Source organism: Lepidochelys kempii, chromosome 4, assembly GCF_965140285.1.
Source record: "Lepidochelys kempii isolate rLepKem1 chromosome 4, rLepKem1.hap1, whole genome shotgun sequence".
Taxonomy (NCBI): domain Eukaryota; kingdom Metazoa; phylum Chordata; order Testudines; family Cheloniidae; genus Lepidochelys; species Lepidochelys kempii.
This window is the reverse complement of record NC_136383.1, coordinates 120,311,565-120,335,496: the sequence shown is the minus strand read 5'-3', so window position 1 is coordinate 120,335,496 and position 23,932 is coordinate 120,311,565. Positions and strand designations below refer to the sequence as shown.

Here is a 23,932-nt window from a genome sequence, read left to right as displayed (position 1 = left end):
AAGTGAGCAAAGTGAGCTATAGCTCACGACAGCTTATGCTCAAATAAATTTGTTAGTCTCTAAGGTGCCACAGGTACTCCTTTTCACAAATAGCTAGTCATTGAATTCAACAATTTATAAATAACCCATAGGCTGTATTTTGTTTGCATGAACTAGTCAGTGACTATGAATAATGAATGAAGAATACATTTGCAGAAATTAGTAAGCTAATGTACCTACTCATTTGGCCCACAGCATTATAGTATCTGAGCATTATCAAAATGATTCACAGTCAGAAAAATATGCAACAAATAATTAAACTAGCTCTACCTGCAAGTGATTGTTCCTCATCATTAAGCAGGGGGAAAAGTTAATACAATTGTTAGTGTTGGTGGAGTATCTTGTGGCAGAATCTGATTAGAATGAAAGCTCAGTTGCGGTGGTTAGAATTACAATGAAAGCTAGATCCTACTTGTTCCATTAAAAATAAGATTTGAATTTTGAGCTATAAGATATATTTGCTCAGGGTCATCTCTAAAAGTTCAAAGACCCTATTCACAAGGTGTGCTACAGCTTTATACAGACTTCAGTAACACACATAGATGTTTGAGTGGAACTGGAGGAAAGATTGGCAATGGAAAGAGAACATAAGAACAGCCATATTGGGTCAGACCAATGATTCATCTAGCCCAGTATTCTGTCTTCAAACAGTGGCCAGTGCCAGGTGCTTCAGAGGGAATGAACAGAACAGGTAATCATCAAGTGAACCATTCCCTGTTGCCCATTCCCAACTTCTGGCAACAGGCTAGGACACTTCAGAGAATGGTTTTGCATCCCTGCCCATCCCTAATAGCCATTGAAGGACCTATCTTCCATGAACTTATCCAGTTCTTTTTTGAACCCTGTTATAGTCTGGCCTTCACAACATACTCTGGCAACGAGTTCCACAGGTTGACTGTGTGTTGTGTGAAGAAATACTTCCTTTTGTTTGTTTTAAACCTGCTGCCTATTAATTTCATTTGGTGACCCCTACTTTGTGTGCTGTGAGAAGGAGTAAATAACACTTCCTTATTTACTTTCTCCACACCAGTCATGATTTTATAGACCTCTATTGTATTCCCTGCCCCCACATTTGTCTCTTTTCCAATTTGAAAAGTCCCAGTCTTATTAATCTCTCCTCATATGGATGCTGTTCCATACCCCTAATAATTTTTGTTGCCCTTTTCTGTACCTTTTCCAATATATCTTTTTTGAGATGGGGCGACCACATCTGCACACACTATTCAAGATGTGGGCGTAGCATGGATTTATATAGAGTCAATATGATATTTTCTGTTTTATAATCTATCCCTTTCATAATGATTCCTAACATTCTGTTCACCTTTTTTGACTGTGGCTGCACACTGAGCAAATGTTTTCAGAGAACTATCCACAATGACGCCAAAATCTCTTTCTTGAGTGGTCACAGCTAATTTAGACCCCATCACTTTCTATGTGAAGTTGGGATTATGTTTTCCGATGTGCATTACTTTGCATTTATCAACATTGAATTTCATCTGCAATTTTGTTGCCCAGTCACCCAGTTTTGTGAGAGTGATCAGAGCATTTGTTACTGGAAGGCTGGGAGGTCCCAAAGGCGGGTGAATGTGTGCACATAGGGGTGAAGAAAGCAAGATATTGCAGGTCATCTGGCAGGGAATGTGGCAAAAGGGCTTGCTGAGAAGGAAGCACCCCAATAGTGTGGAACCCTGTGCAACAGCATGCTTAGCACATGCGTAGGTCTGGATTTGAATATTTTTACACAGGAAGTCAATATTGCAGTAGTGGAATGAAGTAGATAAAGGAACTCTTTTGGGGGAAGTTATTTTAAGTTAATTTCTTGGACAATTAATGTAATTGCTTCGACATTTTAATGTAATTGCTTGGACAAAATGCTGGATAGAGAGCAGTTCAAATGGTCTATTTATCCACAGCCAGCGCACAGTGCTAACTTTCTCTCACCATCCTGCCAATGCACTTCAGTGAGAGATGGGCAAGCCAGTTCAGATAAAATAAGAACAAACCATTAACCACTCTGCTAACTCTCCCCACCCACATAGGTCCCCCGCTACCTCTGCCAAGTTATATAAACAAACAACTCAAACCTAGTTTGTGAAGGTCTGAAATATTTGGATAAGGTCCCCCCACCCGCATTTTCTAGATTCTGACTGAGACCATGATTTGGAGTACTAAATACCACTAGAAAGGATGTTTTCCTTGCAGTCTTCAGCCAGGACCAGAAGAAGGAATTCCCAGGAGCACCATGCGAGTGCCTATTCTTTTAAAATATACAACCCAGCTTTTTGGACAAATCTGACATGTCAAATAAAAATCCAAGCCTTTGGAGACTTATCCAAAACAAATCCCAGTTCCACTCCCTTGAATAAGCAACTATAAAGATGGGCATTTCAGTCTCCATGGTGACTCAAGCAGACTCTTTGAATCTCTGCTATGACAGCAAAAATACGGGTGTCATCTTGCAAGCTCTCCTTATGGGGGACTCCTGTTAATTTTTGTGAAGTGGAGATTTATAGGAACAGGACACCAGTTTATTTCACATAGACAACTGCCTAGAGACTGGATCCAACTCAGTGAAGCCAATGGGACGGACTCTTTCCGTTGATTTCATTTGGCATAGGATCAGGTCTCAGGTGTCAGGTGGAAAGGAATTTTGATCACTGTCAACTTACTCTACGTATAAACTATTAATGAAGAGACTAAATAGTTCTCTATGCCATTACCAGTGTCCAGATACCTTCTTTCTGGGCACGATTTCCATTCCTTGCTGTCTACATAAGATTAAGGTATTAATATACTTTCAATTTTGTTCAAACTGACATCATTTAAAAGTGAGATTTCAGATAGGAGATTACAAATTTTTGATTGTTCTGCATTAGTGACTAGGACTATAATACAAATGCAGCATTCATTTCTGTATTAATAATATTGCCTGATATTCTCCAGGATGTCAGGTATGCTATTATTAAGATATATTATCTGGGAAGGAAAGAACTCACTTAGAATTTTCAGAAGGCATTTAATTTAATTTCCCATTACAACCACCATATCTTTTCTGAATTGAAGAAAAACAACTGAGGTTGATATGAATATTATTTTAAAATTGCATAGCCTGTAATAACTTTTCTGCTTCAATGGCATCTCTTCCAAGCAGAATCTAAAGCAATGTTAAATTAACCTCTTCATATCCCTTAAATCACACTCAAGTATACCCCTGTGGCTAGCTCTACCATTTTTCCACAAAACAATTTGATGACCAGCACTAAATATGAGAACTCTGGTCATTAGCAACAGTGAATATTTTCTTCTAGAAAAGACTCCCATTAACTACAACAGGAATTAGAACAGACCTCTGATTACTTGAGAATAGAAGAAAGAATTAAGGGCCAGACTGCCACCCTCTCGGGTTTATTAGCTTATTAGCTTATTTCTCAAAGGCCCACTAAAAATAAGAAACAAAGTACTAGCCAGTGAAGGTTGATACAATCTGGCCTTAAAAGAACAGCTTGGGCAACATAATATTCTCCTGAACATGCCGTTTACATCTAATGATCCAGATCCTAGATTGTGCCATCGAAACTTTATGCTGCACCTTGTTATTACAGCTTATCAAATTTAAAATCCACTTCCCATGTCACCCAACCTCCTCTCTTTCATCTTCCAACCCACAAGATAGCTGTGAGAGCAATTCCTGAGTTCAGATGAACATTTGTGGAAAATTTAGGATTTGCAGCCATTTTCCTGAATAATCAAACACTAATCTCCTCAAGAACCACAGCAAACCAGTCTCCGACTTTCACTTACAAAATATTTTTGTAAGTGTCTTTTATAGTAACTGACCATCTCAATTCAGAACAGCGGCACCATTCAGGATGAAACCTGGGAGGATTATAGTACCTTAAACCATGATTTGAACCAAAACACAAACATAGAGCCTTAAAACCAATTTCTGGTGGGGTAAGAGTGGAAGCCTATTTCAACACAGAACCCACAAGTGGTGGAAGAGATCAGGAAAAGAAAGTCTGTATTTGCTACTGACAAAAAGCACGTTTGGAGGCCCCATTTAGAATGTGTTCTGTTCCATTAAGCTGCAATCCACAATTCCATAAGTCCTCGCTGAGCAGAATGTAAATTTGTGGGCTATTGAAAACTGAATTATGTTTTTGTACTTCTGCCATACTGAAATAAGTACTAAATATCATTGTGATGAACTACCACTATGAAAATACTGCTCAATTGTCTTTGAATCTCACTCATGTTGAAGGTTACTAAGGGAGTTGCTAGTTATGCAGTAGAATACAATATATTGAGAGGTTTCAGAGTAACAGCCGTGTTAGTCTGTATTCACAAAAACAAAAGGAGTACTTGTGGCACCTTAGAGACTAACCAATTTATTTGAGCATAAGCTTCCGTGAGCTACAGCTCACTTCATCGGATGAGCTGTAGCTCACGAAAGCTTATGCTCAAATAAATTGGTTAGTCTCTAAGGTGCCACAAGTCCTCCTTTTCTTTTTGCGAATATATTGAGAAATGGGTTCAAAATATCTGACAACACTTTAATATTATTCTTCCTGTTAGGTAGACATGGACTTCTTTATTTATAGACTGTGGGTGTTTGTTTCTGAGTCTATCTTAAGCACATCAAGATGGTGCAATATTATGCTAATGAAACAATTATAAGCACATGCAGTGGACAAGTAAAACATGTGAGTGTAAAGAAATAGAGCGATTACAAAGTTAGTATTGATTTGGAGAATCCTGCAATATGTTGTAAAAAAGTAGGATGCTAGCAAGAAACTAGTCAAATCATGCTTTAAGCTATTTGATTATTTTAAGCACATTGAGACTAAAGAAATCCATAACCATTTCCTAGGGGAAAGAGTGCATAATGAGCATATTGCAATCATATGCAATCTACAGTTTTTAAAGAGTGCTTCTCTGCTGGGGTTAGTATCATTGATCCAACCTAGGAAATGCTAGTGATTTCTTAGAGAAATAATGAAAACATCCCAGCCCTGGTCTACACTAGGACTTTAGGTCGAATTTAGCAGTGTTAAATCGATGTAAACCTGCACCTGTCCACACGATGAAGCCCTTTATTTCGACTTAAAGGGCTCTTAAAATCGATTTCCTTACTCCACCCCTGACAAGTGGATTAGCGCTTAAATTGGCCTTGCCGGGTCGAATTTGGGGTACTGTGGACACAATTCGACGGTATTGGCCTCTGGGAGCTATCCCAGAGTGCTCCATTGTGGCTGCTCTGGACAGCACTCTCAACTCAGATGCACAATTGTTTGCCGTTGCTCTGATGCAGGGAGGGGCGAATGACAACACGGCTTACAGGGTTGGCTTACAGGGAGTTAAAAATCAACAAAGGGGGTGGCTTTACATCAAGGAGTATTTCAGGCAGGACTTCACGGAGGGTTCCAGTAAGAAATGGTGCACCTAAGTTATTGTTCTTATTGGAACAAGGAGGTTAGTCTGGCCTCTGATTGATACATGGCTAGATTTACCTCGCTGCACCTTCTCTGTGAGTGACTGCAGTGTGACCTAGAGGAATGAATCCCCTAGACGGGGGGCGAGGGCGGGTCTGCAAATGAGTACAAAACAAATCTGGTCTATTTCTTGTTTTGAAACACTCCATCTATCTTTTACATCTTTGGCTGGCAGCAGACGGTGCAGAAGGACTGCATGCCATCCACATCTCATGGCTGCTTGGCAGAAGATGGTACAATAGGACTGCTAGCCATCCTCATCTCTTGCCTGCCCAGCAGAAGATGATGCAATAGGACTGCTAGCAATCCGTATCACCTGCCTGCTCACCTGAAGATGGTTCAATAGGACTGACTGCAGGACTAAAGAGAATGACCTGATCAAGTCACTCCAAATTTAGTCCCTGCGCCCATGTCTGCCCAGGCGCTCCTGATCGACCTCACAGAGGCGACCAGGAGCACCTCGGACATGACGATGACGGCTACCAGTCCTATTGCACCATCTGCTGCCACAAGGCAATGGGTTGCTGCTGCTGTGTAGCAATGCAGTACCGCGTCTGCCAGCACCCAGGAGACATACGGTGACAGTGAGCTGAGCAGGCTCCATGCTTGCCGTGGTATGGCATCTGCACAGGTAACTCAGGAAAAAAGGCACGAAACGATTGTCTGCCCTTGCTTTCACGGAGGGAGGGAGGGAAGGAGGCCTGACGATATGTACCCAGAACGACCCGTGACAATGTTTTAGCCCCATCAGGCATTGGGATCTCAACCCAGAATTCCAATGGGCAGCAGAGACTGTGGGAACTGTGGGATAGCTACCCACAGTGCAATGCTCCGGAAGTCGACTCTAGCCTCGGTACTGTGGAAGCACTCCGCCGAGTTAATGCACTTAGAGCATTTTCTGTGGGGACACACACACTCGAATATATAAAACCGATTTCTAAAAAACTGACTTCTATAAATTCGACCTAATTTCGTAGCGTAGACATACCCCCAGTGTGCTACATTTCCCTCAGCCAAAAACATAACAGCTAATATTGATAGATCCATCTCTCCAATATCTTTGCTCATTTTTGCTGCTCAGTACCAATTTCTTTTTCTTACTGCAGCCACCCCAACCAGCCCCCCCCCCAAAAAAAAGGCTTTAGATTAAGGATAGAAGATCTCTCACCTTCCCTAATTTCAGACTGTTCGTAGCATCCTGAATACAAACGTTTGACTCAGAATGGAACATTGAGTTCTTATTCTGCTTAGCACAGAGAAATCCAGTGGAAAAAAATAGGGTGGAAATAGATCAGAGAGTGGGCAAAGAAAAACAATTCTAGAGAGATGGTGAAAAAGGATCAGAGAAAGGGGGAAAGAACAATTCTGATCAAGTTTTGAAGTATAGTGCACTGGTCTGAATTCTGCTCTTCAATGCTGCCTTCCTGCCAACATAACTGAAAACAGATTTAGGCTCACTATGTATACACAGAGGCCCCTTTACCCTGTTCTAGCAAATAGGAGCTCCACTGTGCAGATACACTGGTCAACATAGTCCCTGCCCCAAAGAGCTTGCAGTCTAATTTGAAACAAAATACAAGAAATGCGTAGGACAAACAAAAGAAAAATAAGGCATTTGTTTATGTGGAGGGATGAACTCAGTGGGTCATAACTAATTTGGGGCCCTATCTGACTCTCATTGAAGGCAAGGGGGGCTTTCCACTGACTTTAAAGGGAGCTGGATCACACTTTTGAAAGGGAAAATATATTTCTGACTGTTCTTCAGTGGTAAGTACACACATTTCAGCAAGAGTGGTGGCTGTCTTGTGATTTCTCACTTAACAGACCTTTTCAAGTGCCCCTATCTTGCCTCTTTTCATTTCTCCTTCTCTGCTTCATGTGGCCCATTCTTTCTCCTTCTCTCTCCCATCTTATTAGTTCATTAGAGGTTGCTGTACTATTGCGGAAATATCTGGACACTCCAGTCAGGCACCAGGTTCCCATTGTGCAATGCAGATTTTTATGTATATAAATCAGTCCCTTCCCCAAAGAGCTTATGATCCAGATTGTGACTAGAGGGACAGATGGAGAAAAAACCAAGCACAGGAAGAACATGGTAGCAGCAAAATGGGTATATTTGGCACAGTAAGCAGCAGTCACAAAGGCCTGATGCACAAAAGGAGCTAGTTAGGTGTCTAGAAAAATCACCGATTCACAAAGCCTGAGTTAGGTACCTAGGGTCCCTCTAAAATGAATAGAGAGACAGGTGCCTTAGGATAGGATTCACAAAAGCCAGCACACTAGGCAGGGAGCTGCCTAACCTAGCCAATGGGAGATGCTGACCAAAGGGGCCAGTACAAACCCCATGGCTGTCTTGGATAGGTGCCTCAATCCAGGCTGTAGGGAGGTGCCTAGTTCTGCTTGGGATTCTCAGCCCCAAACTTCTTTTGGTGTTAGGTGCTGATGCTCTTTTAGCAAGAAACTAGGGGGTGGGGAGGAGAACCTCCTTCATAACTTTGATCCCAGTGGTTAGGGTACTCATCTGGGATGTAGGAGAGCCCCTGTTCAAGTTCCCTCTCCAGATGAGGGGAGAAGGGATCTGAACAGAGATCTGCCACCTTTCACGTGAGTGTCCTAACCACTGAGCAATGGGAAACTCTGATGTGGGGCTCCCTCAGTGTCTCCTGTTGAAACTGTTGCATTATGGATAAATAACTCCTTGGAGATGAGTGCTCTAGCCACCAGGCTATGGGGTCACTTATGCCTGCGCATGCATGCAGAAACCTAGTCACTCAGGCCAGAGAGAGAGTGGGAATACACCTACTGGATCAGGCTCTGCAAGCAATGTAGGCAGCTAAATGCCTATCTTCCCTGGTTTGGGAAGTGCTCTGAAGCTTAAGTGGGAGATAGACACCTAGAGGGAAGCAGCAGTATGCTCAGAGGCAGAAACTTTGTCACGTTGCAGAGTAGCAGCCGTGTTAGTCTGTATCCTCAAAAAGAAAAGGAGGACTTGTGGCACCTTAGAGACTAACAAATTTATCTAAGCATAAGCTTTCGTGAGCTGAAGCGAGCTGTAGCTCACGAAAGCTTATGCTCAAATAAATTTGTTAGTCTCTAAGGTGCCACAAGTCCTCCTTTTCTTTTTGTCACATTGGGAACTTTTCCTGCAAAAACTTAGACATGGAGTGAGTTTAGGTGTCTACAGGTTTCAGCATGAGTTTTGTTCATTGCAGTGGTCCCAAAACTGTGACTTCGGTGCCTAACTCATTTTATGCATTCAGGCCAAAGGTCTTCCTTTCTCTTCTCACTATAACAATAAGTGCATAAATCACCTCTTTTTTCCATATCCATTGGGGGAAGGGCCTGATTCTGTGACATACTAAACTTCACAGAAGCCACCCACCACCTCAATATTCGGCTGTAAATCGAGTGTGAAAATGCCATTGGATTATGTGTATAACTGGAGTATTAAAATCAGGCTTTGTCTGAAATAATTGAATTTTACTCTTGCCTGAAACCAAAATGTTGGCTGTCTTCACTGGCATATATTATACAGGTGGATATTTTTTCTGCCACATTTAAAATATTTCCCCCATCTAAATCTCATGTTTCTAAAAATCAAATGTTAGTGGTTGTATTCACATTGCCCCTGGGGCATGTCTGGCTTGTGGCCTGACTGTGTTACAATATTTTCCATTAGCTTTCATTGATTCAAAATGTATTAATACTTTATTAAAGCTGAAAAGCTTGGAATAATAATTTAGAATATACATATGGGATTTAATAGCTACACATGAAAGGATGCAAAATATAAAGATAGGAAAGGCAACAAAACAGTGTTCTCCTGGTGAACAAGAGTTCAGTAAGAAATGTTCGCAATTGAGAGGTCTACTCCCGCCCCTGATATGCCGATGATGTCAGCCTTCACTGTCCACTTCTGTTTCCAAACAAGACCCCATGTGCTCTCTCCCATGCTGCCCTTCACTCATGGGTGGAGTGCCCTATATACACATCCATTAACTCACCTCATTGTCTCCTAAAAATCCCTACCCAGTGAGGTCTACAAAAATACCAAACCAAACCACAACCCCTAACACAGCACTAGTTAGGCAGCTGTTGTGTATCGACCACTGCCGGTCATGCTGAATAATACTCCCTCGTTGCTTCCTTGTGCTCCCTCATCTGTCTGTATCCACCTGTGGTCTCTTGTCTTATACTAATTATATAGTCATTGGGATAGGGACCATCTTTTTGTTCTGTTTGTCCATCCAGCACCTTGCACAATTGGGTCCTGGTCCATGACTGAGGCTATTAGTTGCTACTACAGTTGGATCCAGTTTTGTTTCTTTATGACAGACAAAAATCCTATGAGGCCACCTTTATCGGTGTGTCTTGCGGGGGGGGGAGAAGAGGAGTGTCTGATGATTTCTGAGATTAGTTTAGAAATTCAAGTAATGTCTGGAAAACTGGTGGTATTAGGTCATTGCAGATTCCAAGGAAATGAAACCTCATTGACCACAGTGGAAAGTGATTTGAGAGAGAGAGAGAGAGAGCGCGAATATGGGGAGATATCAATCTTTTAGGTAAATACTACAGATCTAGGTAGTCTGTGAATAATGGCAATTTTTTCTGAGTTCATTTCTTGCCCATTCAACCCTACCTCTGTTCCCTGTCTGTATGCATGATAATATGAATGGTGATTACAGGTTGGATGGTAGAGCATGAATGAGTTAGCTATTCTGTTTTTATTTTTATCTTCACTGTTCAATGAATAGACCCTTGGCCTCATTCACTTTGTACTGCCTGACGTACATAATGACCGAGGCAAACAGCCTTTAGACTCTGCTTTTGTCTTTATTTTCATGTATTAATTATTCCACCTTCTTTCCTCCATTTACAGCACATTGATCTCAGACTTCTAATGGTGGGTGTCCTCTTACCATGGATCTGCCTTGGATGTGTTGATTTGGTAGCTAGAAATTAGTCTGACTTCCTGTAGTAAGGCTGTGGGTATTGAAGTGTCTGGTTTGGAAACGGAGAGCAGAATGTTGTGAAGAGGTTATTTTTAAATCTTTTGTATATATATACACACCTGCTGCGTGAGAGTTAGCAGTGTATTGTATTGGCTAGAAAATTAATTTTAAGTCAAAGCTTTAAAATGCATGAAATAGAATGTGAACCTCAGGGGGTTGACAATTCCACCTCAGTTACAAGACACAGCAAAACGTTGATATTTAGACCTGGCAGATGCTGAGAATGTAGATTCTAGACCCAGACCAGAAATAGTGATGATTCCTAGTCTATATATGTACAGAAGCTAGATTATGTGGGCACGATCATGTTCCAGAATGAAGGGATTTAAATGCCAGGGTCAAAATATTAGGCTGAAAGCTTAAGATAAAATCAGAGAGCCATTGAAGACCTTTAAATAATAGGCATCAGAGGGGTAGCCATGTTAGTCTGGATCTCTGCCACAGGACTCTTTGCCTCTTAAATAATAGGGTTACTGGAGAAAAACAGAGGCAACAAAAGATCAAATAAGATGTCTGATTTTGAGTAAGTTGCAATATGAAAAGGGTATATGCTGGTAAACAAACAGGGAGTCTATTACAGTTGTCCAAACAGAGCACACACTAAGATTTTAGATGTGCTCTTCAGAAGATAAGCCTGGGTTTTTGTTTTGAGATCTTTAACAGAGGAGATGCTCTTATGAGAGTTATTGCACATATTACATTGGGATATTGTTCATGTTCTAGGTACTTCCGTTCCTGCTAGGAAGCGGGAACAGATTAAAAATAAACAAGTAATCCAAACTTTTCAGAAGCTTGCTGTCTTACTGACCCAGTGAGAGCTGTACCTCCTGAATAGTTAGGATCACAATCCTGATTTGGATACCACAGTTATCTGGTTACATATCTTCGTGGTTATTCTCTCTCATGGTTATTCAGATACTGATTTAAATAGATTAGGTTTGCCACAAGTCAAGACGTACAGACGATAGGAAAGAAGCATGAAATATACAGGATAGAGACTGCAGTCTGTGATACCATCCCTCTGACAGCCATGCATCTTGACTTGCTGAAGGGAGAAGAGGCTGTGATCTAAAATTCACAGAGGGAATGCAGCAAATGCATACAGAGTGGCCCAGTAGAATCCAGAGACACATGACAACCCTAAAAATCCATTACCTCCAGACCCATGCACTAACTTGGGCTGCCAATTTACTCAAGACATTATTGTTGCAGACCATGAGCAACAAGAATGAAGCCTGAACCCAGTTCCTAGTGACCAAGCACACATTTGAGGATCCATCCAAAGTGGATAAGGGAGCTGGGCACCTAATTTTTGTGTATATTTTGAAAATCCCACTCAATATGCAGAGATACCTTTAGCATTCATTTATACTTGCCAGAGTAGCTTGCATTACACTACTTGCCTGTACAGAATGACCTCATCCCTGGTTCAAATTTGTGTAAAGCCTCAATAGCACATGCCCACACATAGGATCTTTGTTCAGAGGCTGTAGGCACATGCTGCATAGGCTGCCTAGAGTTACACATGAAGGTTTGTGGTTGGTGTTACTACTTTATTATTCTTTCAATGTTGAGAGAAAGGGGAAGTGTTTGAAGAAGTCTGATCTATAATTTATGTGCTTCTCAGTGCTTAATTTGTGCCAGGGTTTGCTAGGGCTGAGCCCTGGCACCTCTAGGCTTGGTGGCTCATAGTCCTCACACCTCTGGACTTGCCACATTAGTTATGAAAGTAAAAATTGCTTGAGCCCCAGCACCTCTTTCCTTACAAATTAAGCACTGATGGCTCTTCATATTCAAGGTTGTTTAGCCACCTTTGCTGCACTATCCCCAGCCCTTCGAATTCCCTGGAGCGGGCAGATTAAGTAGACTGAGGGGAATACTGAGCAGATTGTGTGCCACATTAGGGGAAATAAAACGAGGAAATAAAATGAGGAGTCCTTGTGGCACCTTGGAGACGAACACATTTATTTGGGCATAAGCTTTCGTGGCCTAGAACCCACTTCATCAGATGCATGGAGTGGAAAATACAGAAGCAGGTATATATACATGAAAGGATGGGGGTTGCCCTACCAAGTGTGAGGTCAGTCTAATGAGACAACTAACTTAACAGCAGGAAACCAAGGGAGGAAAAATAACTTCTGAAGTAGTAATGAGAGTGGCCCATTTCAGACAGTTGACAAGAAGGTGTGAGTAACAGTAGGGGGAAATTAGTATTGGGGAACTAGGTTTAGGTTTTGTAATGACCCAACCACTCCCAGTCTTTATTCAGGTCTAATCTGATGGTGTCCAGTTTGCAAATTAATTCCAGTTCTGCAGTTTCATGTTGGAGTCTGTTTTTGAAGTTTTCTTGTTGAAGAATTGCCACTTTTAGGTCTGTTATTGAGTGACAAGAGAGATTGAAGTGTTCTCCTACTGGTTTTTTAATGTTATGATTCCTGATGTCAGATTTGTGTCCATTTATTCTTTTACGTAGAGACTGTCCGGTTTGGCCAATTTATATGGCAGAGTGACATTGCTGGCACGTGATGGCATATATTATGGTGCAAGGATGAGCTGTATCTTTGATCTCAGTCTCTCTCTCTGGGCACCTCTTAAGTGAGAAGGCTACACCTATACTTTGAATACAATCCTGCAATTCACTCCATTGTAGCCTGGATCTCCAGCCTACTGCACCCTCTGTTAAAGGTACAAATCAAGATATGTATTTTCATACCAAAACTTACCATTTGCTTCATGCAAGTAGAGAGGCTCAACTTAGCCTTGGTACCCCTCTTCTCCTCAGGACCATATTGCAGCCTGCTATTTGTCAGTCCCTTTGTCCTCCTGACTCAGAGGCTCAGCTTTTTAGTTGCCTTAAAGCTCTGTTTTGAAAGTTCACAGCTCCTGATTCCACCATAGTGGAGGTAAACCTGCAATGGCGTTCAAGTCCCATTGTCTGCTTGAGTACCTCCAAATGGCTAGTATGTACAAACCTTAACTTTAGCTTCCTAAAGATCCAAGTTAATGAAGGCCATTTTAACTATTGCCTTTTTAACCAGCAACACTATAACCTCCAAACCCATATATATGTGTGTTACACAGATAAATGCCACATTCCTCACAAATATCAGCTCCACAGAACTTATCTTCTCTAGCAACACTGGCAAGGTCACCTGGAGCAGGAGGGGCAGTTTGCCCCAGACCTCCCTATTTGAGAGGGCCCCAAACCGGGTGGCATTTCAACCTGGTGCACAGGATCACCGTGCCACTCAGGAGTGGCCTGGGAGCCCAAAGGGCTGGGGTGGCTGGGCCAAATTTGAGTAGGTGGCACTGCAACCGTCATGCTGTCTGGCGTGGCTCATGACCATGACTGCCTACCTCAGGGCAGACTGTCAGAAACAGGGAGACACATCAAATTGGTGGTGTGTTCTACAATTAGATTTCACCAAACCAGTAAAAAATGTGAACTCCTAGTTCACTATAACAGTCTTACCATGGAGACAGACAGACAGACAATCCCCTTAGACTCTCCAGTCTATCCTGTCACCCAGACAAAATGGATGCTGTGATCAATATCCACTTTACACCAAAAATCATACCATGTCCAGATTGCTCCCAGTCCCAATAGAACAGTCGCTTACCCCAGATCAATTGGTACCCTCAAACTTACATCAAAGACAACACAGGTAGCTAATTCTGTAGCGAACTAACTAAAGAAGAGAAAGAATGAGAGTTATTGAGAGGTTAAAGCAGGTAAAATATATGTATAAGTGAGTCACAGACTAATTCCAAATAGTGTCAGAGATATAATAAACTGCCAGTTTCCCAGAAGTTTTTTCAGGGTACCTAGATTGTCTCTGGGGATTTCCACTTTGCATCTGGTTCCCTTCCCTATAAGAGTCCAAATGGGCCAGAGATGAACGAGCTTTCCCTGAATTCATACTTACAGTTTCTTCTCATGGAAGATAAGCTGACAGGGTCACTACTCACATGAGGGATGCACTTAGAGTCTTTGATCTCTGATCATCACACACAACCACCACTTGCTTTGAAATTAGTGCTTTTCTGTTAAATGTTTTCATTTGTATTCCATGAGGCTTCTTTCTCATTTGATGGGTTATTTAGTTACAGGGGTACATACAACGTACATTACAACAGGATACAGATAAGTGAAAACAATGCAAGTAACATCCCGTTAGTTTTCGTGAAGTTTAAACACCAAGTACACTCAGACATTTAACAATCACTTTGATCTGTACTAATACACAAGTGAATTGGCCTGGCTTCCACCTATGCCTTTGCATGCATTCAGTGAGGCCTGGGACTTTGGCAGGTAGTTGGGCCCAGCCCAATGGGACAGAAGTTTCTGTGGCAGAGAAAGCATGGAGCAGGCTCACTCTCCAAAATGTCCTAGGTTTCCCCTCAGTGGTTACTGTTTTGAAGGTTGAAGGTCTCAGTTTCAGGTTTTGCCCTGGGCCTCCAAAAAAAAAAAAAAATCTTTGTGCAGCTCTGAACACAGGCTGGGACTATATTTTTTCCCCTCTTCCAACACCTATGTGGGTCCCAGGCACCCTTACTGGATTTAATGTTACAATTTCCAACCTGTATAGTTAGGATTATAAAGATCTTAAAACAGATGTCTGGCCAGACAGTCACTTGGTCATCCTACACCTCAGGTCCCCTGTCTGTAAAATAGGGGTAAGGAAACAGAGCTTTGTAAAGCATTTTGAAATTTTTAGGTGAAAAGCATTATTTAAAGGCAAGATTGGCACTTGCTCCATGTGTCCTGGAAGGGTGGGGAAGGAGGGGAGATGGGAGGCATCAAGATATCTGAATGGTCATTCATAGCTCCAGGTAAGAGAACAATCAAAGTGGAACCACTCACTACTTCTTTCTTCACCATATGGTAACAGTGGCAGCAGGAAGTAAGTGTATGGAGCATCGGCTCCACCCCCTGCTCCCATGTACCAATCAGCAGAGCTGAGGTGTCAAGGTGGAAGAGAAACAACAACAATAGCAGCAAGGGTGGGAGAGAAATAACATGCTGCTGGCCAAAAGGTACCAGCAAGTTTCTTCTCTTTCGAATGAGTCACAATTCCCTGGTCTGCATCTAGGGTAGCACAACTAATTGTCCCTTACTCAGAGCAGACGGGAACAATCCAGCCTTAAGTGTTTAGCATTATTTTATTAGATATTATGCAAAATGTAAAATAAATGGGGAGATTAAGTCACATCTGCTGTTGTGTGAAGAGAAGCAGAATTGTAATTTATTATTTAAAAGTCATCAGGAGAAATGTAATATATTTTGCTAGGGAAAAACCCTGCACTGTAAAACAAATAATTTTTTTAAAATTATTAAACTGCTATTCCTGTTGTAAGACGTGCCAATAAATCTAAATAAAAAGCACATGTCGTTCAATTGCAGTACAGACAAAGGATGGTAAAGCCTACTAAACTGTACTGACAGATGGTAATGAAGACATATAAAAAATAAAAAATAAACCTTTACTAAATGCTTTACCAGCTTTTCTATTCTGTAAATGGGGACTGGAGAGAGTTCAAACAGGTACCATACACATGAGAGAAAATGTGACTTGAAAATGCAACACCAGGTCCAACCTCACTAACGTCCTAGGCACAGTCAACAGGGGTTGAAAGGGAAAAAACCCAGGTCAGCTAATGATGCTGTGCTCTGGACAGCAGATTTTTCCCTGGAAAGGCTTAAGTGGTGGGTTCTGTGTACTGGGGTGAACGTCATCTGTGTCTTAAGTTGGGTTTGCACTTAGCAATAAACCAAGAATAGTGTTTTATGCAGTCTTACATGGCTTCTGTTTCTGAACAAGGCCAAAACCAGGAAAAAAGAACAAATTCAATGTTCTCTCCATACCACGTCATCATTGACAAGCACTAAGGTTAGTATGTTCTTATACAAACTGCCCTGTGCATGACACAGCTAGACCACCCGTCCCACGGAATGCCCCTGAGAAGACACGTTGAACTCCACCAGAGAGGCACCACTCCTTCCCTGCTCCTGGGAGTATTAAACTATTGGCCCATATCAGTGGCAACTTACTAAGCACAACTGTCTCCCTCCCTCCCCCATCCTGGAGGAGGTGAACCAGCTGGTGCATAGGGAGAATGTGGAGATAAGGCTACTCCCATTCTTTGCTCGCCTTTTCCACCACCTCCTCAAGGGAAAGGAAGGAGTAGCTGAAACAACTCGTTTCTCTCACTGCACCTGTAGTGGAGAGTATTATGTTCACAGCACACAGACAGAGAAGTTAGATAAAAACACTTGTTCTAAAGGCTGCAACATAATATTACTTTATTTCTTAAAATCCAGAACCCTAACTCACAAGAGCACAAAACAGAGAGACACAAAGCAGGCTGCTCCCTAAGGCAGAGGCACACAACTCACCTTACCTTGCTCTAGGCTGGCTCATTGCAGACTGATTGCTTCTAGGATCAGCTGGTTGCATGCTTTCCTACGAAGACCCCTAGCCTGAAAGCAGGACTAGGAACCACCCCCCCACACACCCGCCCCCGAAAGGATTTAATGTGATAGATCACAATTTTAACACAGTTTTCAATACATCACAGAAGCAAAGAGGCTGTCATGGGGCATGCCTTCTCTTACTGAGCCATGAAGGCCAGACCCCAGTCTTAAGCAGAATTTAAATTCAAGTAACTGAAGCTATCCATTACTGTATTTTCTTCCTGGTTGTTCTTGCTCAACTGTGCAGTCAGAGCATTGCTGCTCTGCTCTAGAGGCAGTGTAACCATTCTGTGTTGTCAAATAGCTTTTCTTTGCTTAGAACTGTCTCCAGCTTTCAAGGTTTATATATTACTCCATTGGCCAGTCAGCCGGAGTGTCTTTCCCTTTATTCCGATGGTTTGAAGTCCTAGGAGATCCTTTCACTCTAAGTACAATAATGCGGTTGTATAGGCTAGTGTTTCTTGAACACCTGGGATGGGATTTTTCTGTGTAATTATGTATGACATTGTACAAGTCTCTCCAGTAAATAGACACTTGAGGCCAAATGCCAAGAGGTGAGCACTTACCATTGCCGAACACCTGTCAGGCTTTGGCTTTAGTGTTGTATTCTGGATTCAGATAGCAGCAATGCATGCAAGTCAGCCTGTTTTAATTAGTCCTGGCCTCCAGTCCCAGGATGCAGAAGCTGCAAAATTTGTTTTCTTTCCGTTTCTAATGCATTACCACCTGCCAGCCCTGTTCTGCCTACGCTGCATACTTACATGTCCGCCGTCACCACAGTACCAGAGTCCATCACAATCTTTAATGTATTTACTCTCACAACACCCCTCAGAAGCAGAAAAAAAATAGCATCCTTATTTTACAGATGGGGAACTGAGACAGAGAGACTAAGCGACTCTTCCAAAGCCACACGGGCAATATGTGGCTGAGCAGGGAATTAATCCTGGGTTTCCCATTTTCAGGTCACCACCAGAGCCACTAGGTAATCCTTCCGCCCCGTTAAATGGTGTCTGTAGTTATCAGTATTGCTGGGCCTTGTGGGTCTCTGTGTCGGGCCAATGTATCTCCTAAATTCTACTTCACTCTTTGTAAGGGAAATCCTTTTCCCCTGCCCACAGCTCTAATTGAATTTCTGTATCTCAAAGTGGAGCTGTAAAGAATAGTTCATAATTTTTAAGACCAGAAAGGTGATCAGAATGGTCCTACTTTAACCTCCTGCTAACGCAGGCTACAGAATTTCACCCAATATTTTCTGCAATGGATGTAATTATTCTTCTCTACTATATACAAAATGGGTGAGATTCATCCTTGCTACCGCGGACAGGTGATTGTGGTGCCAGGATTGGGCAGAGGAGACAGAACAGGGAGAAGATTGGAAGAGAAAGAGGAGGCCCTATATCTCTAAGATTCCCCTCAGATCTGTGCAGATCTTGATGGAATGAGCTGGCCTTGGCAGATGGAACAAGCTGGCTGTGGCAGATGGAACTCTTGCTTATTTTGATGGGTAAGGGAATTTTGTTTTTTGGCCTTATCTTGTTCATGTCAAATTCAATGGCAAAACTGCCACTGACCTCAATGACAAGCTGATTGTGCCCTGAGTGCACCAGCCGTTAACTTTAGTTGCACAAGGAATGAACCAGATGGAATAAATATGCAGAGAATGACATTAACACTTCTTAAACATAGCTAATTGCCATCTGCAGTTTGCTACTTAATCCATTTTGCTGTAGTAAGAATGAGAATCAATTATGACCAATATTAATAAAGACATAAATTAGATGGATTGCTTGAACCTGAGTTTTGTTTATAAAGAGCTGTCCTGGGGAGAAAATGAAGCAATGTTAACATGGATAAAATAAGCATCCACAAAACAGATCAAGAATTTTATGTGAACCATATATTCCACAGATACTTAGAATGCCATTTTCAAATGTTTTGTTGATTACTACAGAGTTTTCAGGGTGACAACATTAGTGGTCCCTGGAGGCCCAAGCCCCATTGTGTTAGCACTGTACAAATGAGAGACAGCCCTTGCCTAGAAGATCTTACGCTCTACGTAGACATAGGAAGGGATGGAAAAGAGGCACAGGTGACAGGTCCAAGGTCAAAGAAGTTCAGTGGCAAAGCTGAGCATAGAATCCAGGCTTTCAACTCCCATGTAAGTGCCCTGTCCAACCAGCCATACCACCGCCCTCTTGTGTTGAGAGTTCCATTTCTAAAAGGCCACAGTTCTCCAGGAAAAAATCAGTAATTTGTTAGGTTAATTATCTTCTAATGCTCTTTTATATACACAAGACTGGCTATTTCCTTTGCCTTACATTCCACTCCCTGCATAATGTTTTCTATAGGTATAATGAGCTACATACAAAACTGGCCTTTCTTCTGCTCTCCCACTTCATTTCTTCTGTGTGTAACATGCTCTATACAGCATTCAACCATGGTGTTTTGTTTCACAGTATTTCTCCTAGACTTACCATGTACCACAATTTATATTGTTTCCTCATCTTTGAAATATTTCTTTTTGACAGGAATAAATTCTGCTCCTAATCTCTTCTCTTCTAGTTTCCAATATCTAGCCTAAGAACCATGAGTACGTCCCTCCCAAGTCAAAGTTCCTTAAAAACTGAAAACTGCAAATATTTTAACACAGTAATTTGAATGAGCAGATTATCTGTTCCCTCTCTGAGCTATGGCTCATCTCTCATTCAGCAATGAGAATAAAACACTTATTCAGTTACTCAGCATAACTACTTTATAAGTATAAAGGACAAGAGGCAAAATCCTAAAATTCTAGCTGTTGGCTCTGCATGGGTACATACCCAAGAACCTTCAGGAGCAGAAGCCAGAAGTTTTCCTACACCCACTTTAGCTCCCACAGAGAAGCTGCTCCCCAGGAAGAAGTGTGATCCAGTGATTAGGCACTAGCCTGGAACTAGAGATCCAGATTCAAATCCCTATTTTTCCACAAGTTTCCTGTATGACCTTGGACAAGTCTGAGTCTCTGTGCCTCAGATAGAACATTCTTCCCTGCCTCACAGGAGTGTGGTGGGTATAGCTAAATTAGAGATTGTGAGGTGCTCAGATGCTACAATCATGGGGGGCAATAAGAGTCCTTTGTGAGCGAATAACTGATGTCCACTCTCGGATGGACTAGAAGAGGTCAGGGTGTGGGCTATTGTTTTAGAATGCCCCAGCCCTGCTTCACACACATTGTGCCTGCTCTTGGCAGAAATAATCAGCATAGGTAGAGGGATCAGGCCCAATCCTCCTATAGCATTATATCCTGTAATATCCCTGTAGTAGTCTCTAACTGAAACCCAGAGCTTTTGAATCTTGAGGGGGGGGGTGTTCACATGCGTGCGTGAAAATAAGCATTCTGGAGCACCCACCAGGCAAATATTTTGCAAAAAACAGTGTTTGTCCATTAGCCATTTTCCATGCTCATAAGCAGGTTGGTAATATTGCACGTTTCTTTGCTATCTGGAAGTTATTCTACTAATGTTTTATGTGAATACATTTTAGCCTAGGGATTTTTCAAGAAATCTTCACTTCACTAGGAATTTTCCATCAAGGGTTTGATAGATGACCAGATATACCACTCAAATAGCATATCTCTGCTAAGTCTGAGGTTATTATTTCTGTTTCCTGACTGAATTGATATGGATTAAAGCCTTTACAAAACTGCTTCTACTTTCACCCAAATTTTGGTGAAGGGTTTGGGTCTGCCTAGTGCTAATGCCTTAAACTCCCATTGGCTTGAATTATTATTTCTATTGCCTTCTAGTATTTAAGGACTCAAATCAGGGATCAAGGCCCCATTGTATTAAGCTCTGTACAAACACCATAACAGTCCCTGCTCCTAGAGAGCTGAGTCTAAATTTAGAAAGAAGTGGGAGTTTAATTGGAACCGACACCCACATTCAGGACCTCTCAGAAGTGCTTGGAACCTCAGCTGTTGGGGCCCTAAATGATTTTTGGCTCTGGGCACATTTGTGTGTGTGTGTGTGCACGTACACATTTGTACTTACACAATTCTAGTCCTAGAAGAACCCCTTAAAGTCAGCTGGCCAGAGAGGTTACAGAAATATAATGATTCTGGTATGTATAGAATCATAGAATCATAGAATATCAGGGTTGGAAGGGACCCCAGAAGGTCATCTAGTCCAACCCCCTGCTCGAAGCAGGACCAATTCCCAGTTAAATCATCCCAGCCAGGGCTTTGTCAAGCCTGACCTTAAAAACCTCTAAGGAAGGAGATTCTACCACCTCCCTAGGTAACGCATTCCAGTGTTTCACCACCCTCTTAGTGAAAAAGTTTTTCCTAATATCCAATCTAAACCTCCCCCACTGCAACTTGAGACCATTACTCCTCGTTCTGTCATCTGCTACCATTGAGAACAGTCTAGAGCCATCCTCTTTGGAACCCCCTTTCAGGTAGTTGAAAGCAGCTATCAAATCCCCTCTCATTCTTCTCTTCTGCAGGCTAAACAATCCCAGCTCCCTCAGCCTCTCCTCATAAGTCATGTGTTCCAGATCCCTAATCATTTTTGTTGCCCTTCGCTGGACTCTCTCCAATTTATCCACATCCTTCTTGTAGTGTGGGGCCCAAAACTGGACACAGTACTCCAGATGAGGCCTCACCAATGTCGAATAGAGGGGAACGATCACGTCCCTCGATCTGCTCGCTATGCCCCTACTTATACATCCCAAAATGCCATTGGCCTTCTTGGCAACAAGGGCACACTGCTGACTCATATCCAGCTTCTCGTCCACTGTCACCCCTAGGTCCTTTTCTGCAGAACTGCTGCCTAGCCATTCGGTCCCTAGTCTGTAGCTGTGCATTGGGTTCTTCCGTCCTAAGTGCAGGACCCTGCACTTATCCTTATTGAACCTCATCAGATTTCTTTATTATTCTTCTATATTCTGGTGCACCAAAGAATGAGGTCTTAAAGAAAAGCTGAGGTCATACTGGTTATAAATATTATTGTGAAATGTATGTACAGATAAATGTTAGGAGTTATGCATATATATTGAAAATATGGGTTTAACGTCTGTATTAAGGCAGGGTGAAAAAAAGGTTTTACTCCCAACAGGAGGTCAGAAATGTATCTCTGTTGGAATGTAAATTAAGCATTGCACGCTAATACAGTGGATGACAATTCACATAGTAAGTCAGAAGTTAGCAAAGAGATGTGAAGTCAATAGGAAAGGCACACACAGGACAAACCATGGTGCTTATCCTGGCTGTGTACTAAGATGGTAAACTTCAGGAGTATATCTGAGGCAAAGAAGCTACCCTATCATACTGCACCTAGGAAGTAAACAGGCAGAGACGTTGCCCAAGCTTGGCTGAAAAACTGCAGAAGAAATTGGAGGAGATGAATCTTGTTTAAAGAGGAGGTTAACCTGTTAAGTTTAGTCCCTATGAAACTTCTTGTGATTTTATATGTAACCATTTGTTTCCAGTATTCTTACTCACTAATCACTTGAATCTTGCATAATATATTAATAATCTAAATAAGAATAAGTTTATCTAAGAACTGGGATATTAAGCCAAGTGCTGATTCTGAGTTGAATCATACAAGCTGGTGTCTATACAGTTCTTCTGGGGAGAGCAGACCCGGTATTTGTGAGTATTCAGTGGATAAGGAGCTGGACACTACAGGGAAAAGCTTCAAAGAGACTCAGTAACAGGGGTGCACCTACTGTTAAACTGCAAGGCAAAAGAGAGGGCTGGCATTGCACAAAGCAAGAAGTTGGAGTGGCTAACAGGCTGGTGGTGTTAACTAGACAAGCACAAGAAAGACTCCCTCACCCTGGAGGCAGGCATAGCAAGATGAGTCAGTCTTGGGTAGCCAAAAAGTATCCCAGTAAGAAACGACGGGATGGGTCTTCCTGGTCCACAAGTCCAGTCCCCAAACTTCATCATATCCCATTCATAAACTCTTGTGAACGTTCACAAAAAGCAAATAGACAACACAAATGTAGTAAAAAATGAATTTTATTCAGAAGTCATAAAGTGACGGAATTTCTCATTGCATAGCTGAAGTTCATACATATAGTAGATATTAAAACAAGCCTTTAAACGTTCAGAACATATGTCGATGCTCTATTGATAGCTAGTTTAACAGTTGGCCAGTTTTTGGATTGTTGCCTATCCCAGAAAGGGAGTTCTTTTGTGGTGCTCTGCACATCATTTTGATTTTTGCTATGCACTGTGCATAGTTTGATTAATGCCAGAAACTGTCGTCTGGAAAAGGATGAGTGCTGTACTGCCAATTACCTCGTACAGATACAGATAGACATCATCTTCCTTTCCAAATGCAAACAGATGGACATCATACCAAAAGGACTGAAGGTAAAAAATCCATTACAATCTACATACCACACAGACTATGCTGACAGCTTGTGCCACACGCTCTCAAAGAAACTGTGGAACCACCTGATCAACATCCTCTATAGCAAACAGGGAAAGATTAAGACTGAGCTCTCAAAACTGGATACTCTCATTAAAAACCAACCTTCCACACAAACTTCCTCGTGGCTGGACTTTACAAAAAAGTAGACAAGCTATTAACAACACACACTTTGCTTCTCGACAAAAGAAAAAGGACACTAAACTATCTAAACTACTACATGCCACAAGGGGCCACAACAGTGGTTCCCTTAACCCACCCAGCAATATTGTTAATCTATCCAACTATACTCTTAGCCCAGCAGAAGAATCTGTCCTATCTTGGGGCCTCTCCTTCTGCCCCTCCACCCCCACGAATAGGATACAGTTCTGTGGTGACCTAGAATCCTATTTTCGACATCTCCAACTCAAGGAATATTTCCAACACACCTCTGAACAACATACTAACCCACAGAGACCTTCCTAACAAGACTACAAAAAGAAGGATTCTGGGTGGACT

The 23,932-nt window shown here is 42.0% G+C and overlaps 1 long non-coding RNA gene across 1 annotated transcript in view; it reads left to right on the top strand.

Moving 5' to 3' along the window:
- Positions 1 to 10,412: 10,412 nt before the first annotated feature.
- The window catches only part of LOC144930516 (uncharacterized), a 72,796-nt gene continuing 59,276 nt past the window's right edge, over positions 10,413 to 23,932 (top strand). The window contains exon 1 of the long non-coding RNA XR_013635730.1: positions 10,413 to 10,434. This is a non-coding gene — a long non-coding RNA (uncharacterized LOC144930516). The remainder of the gene's footprint in view (positions 10,435 to 23,932) is intronic.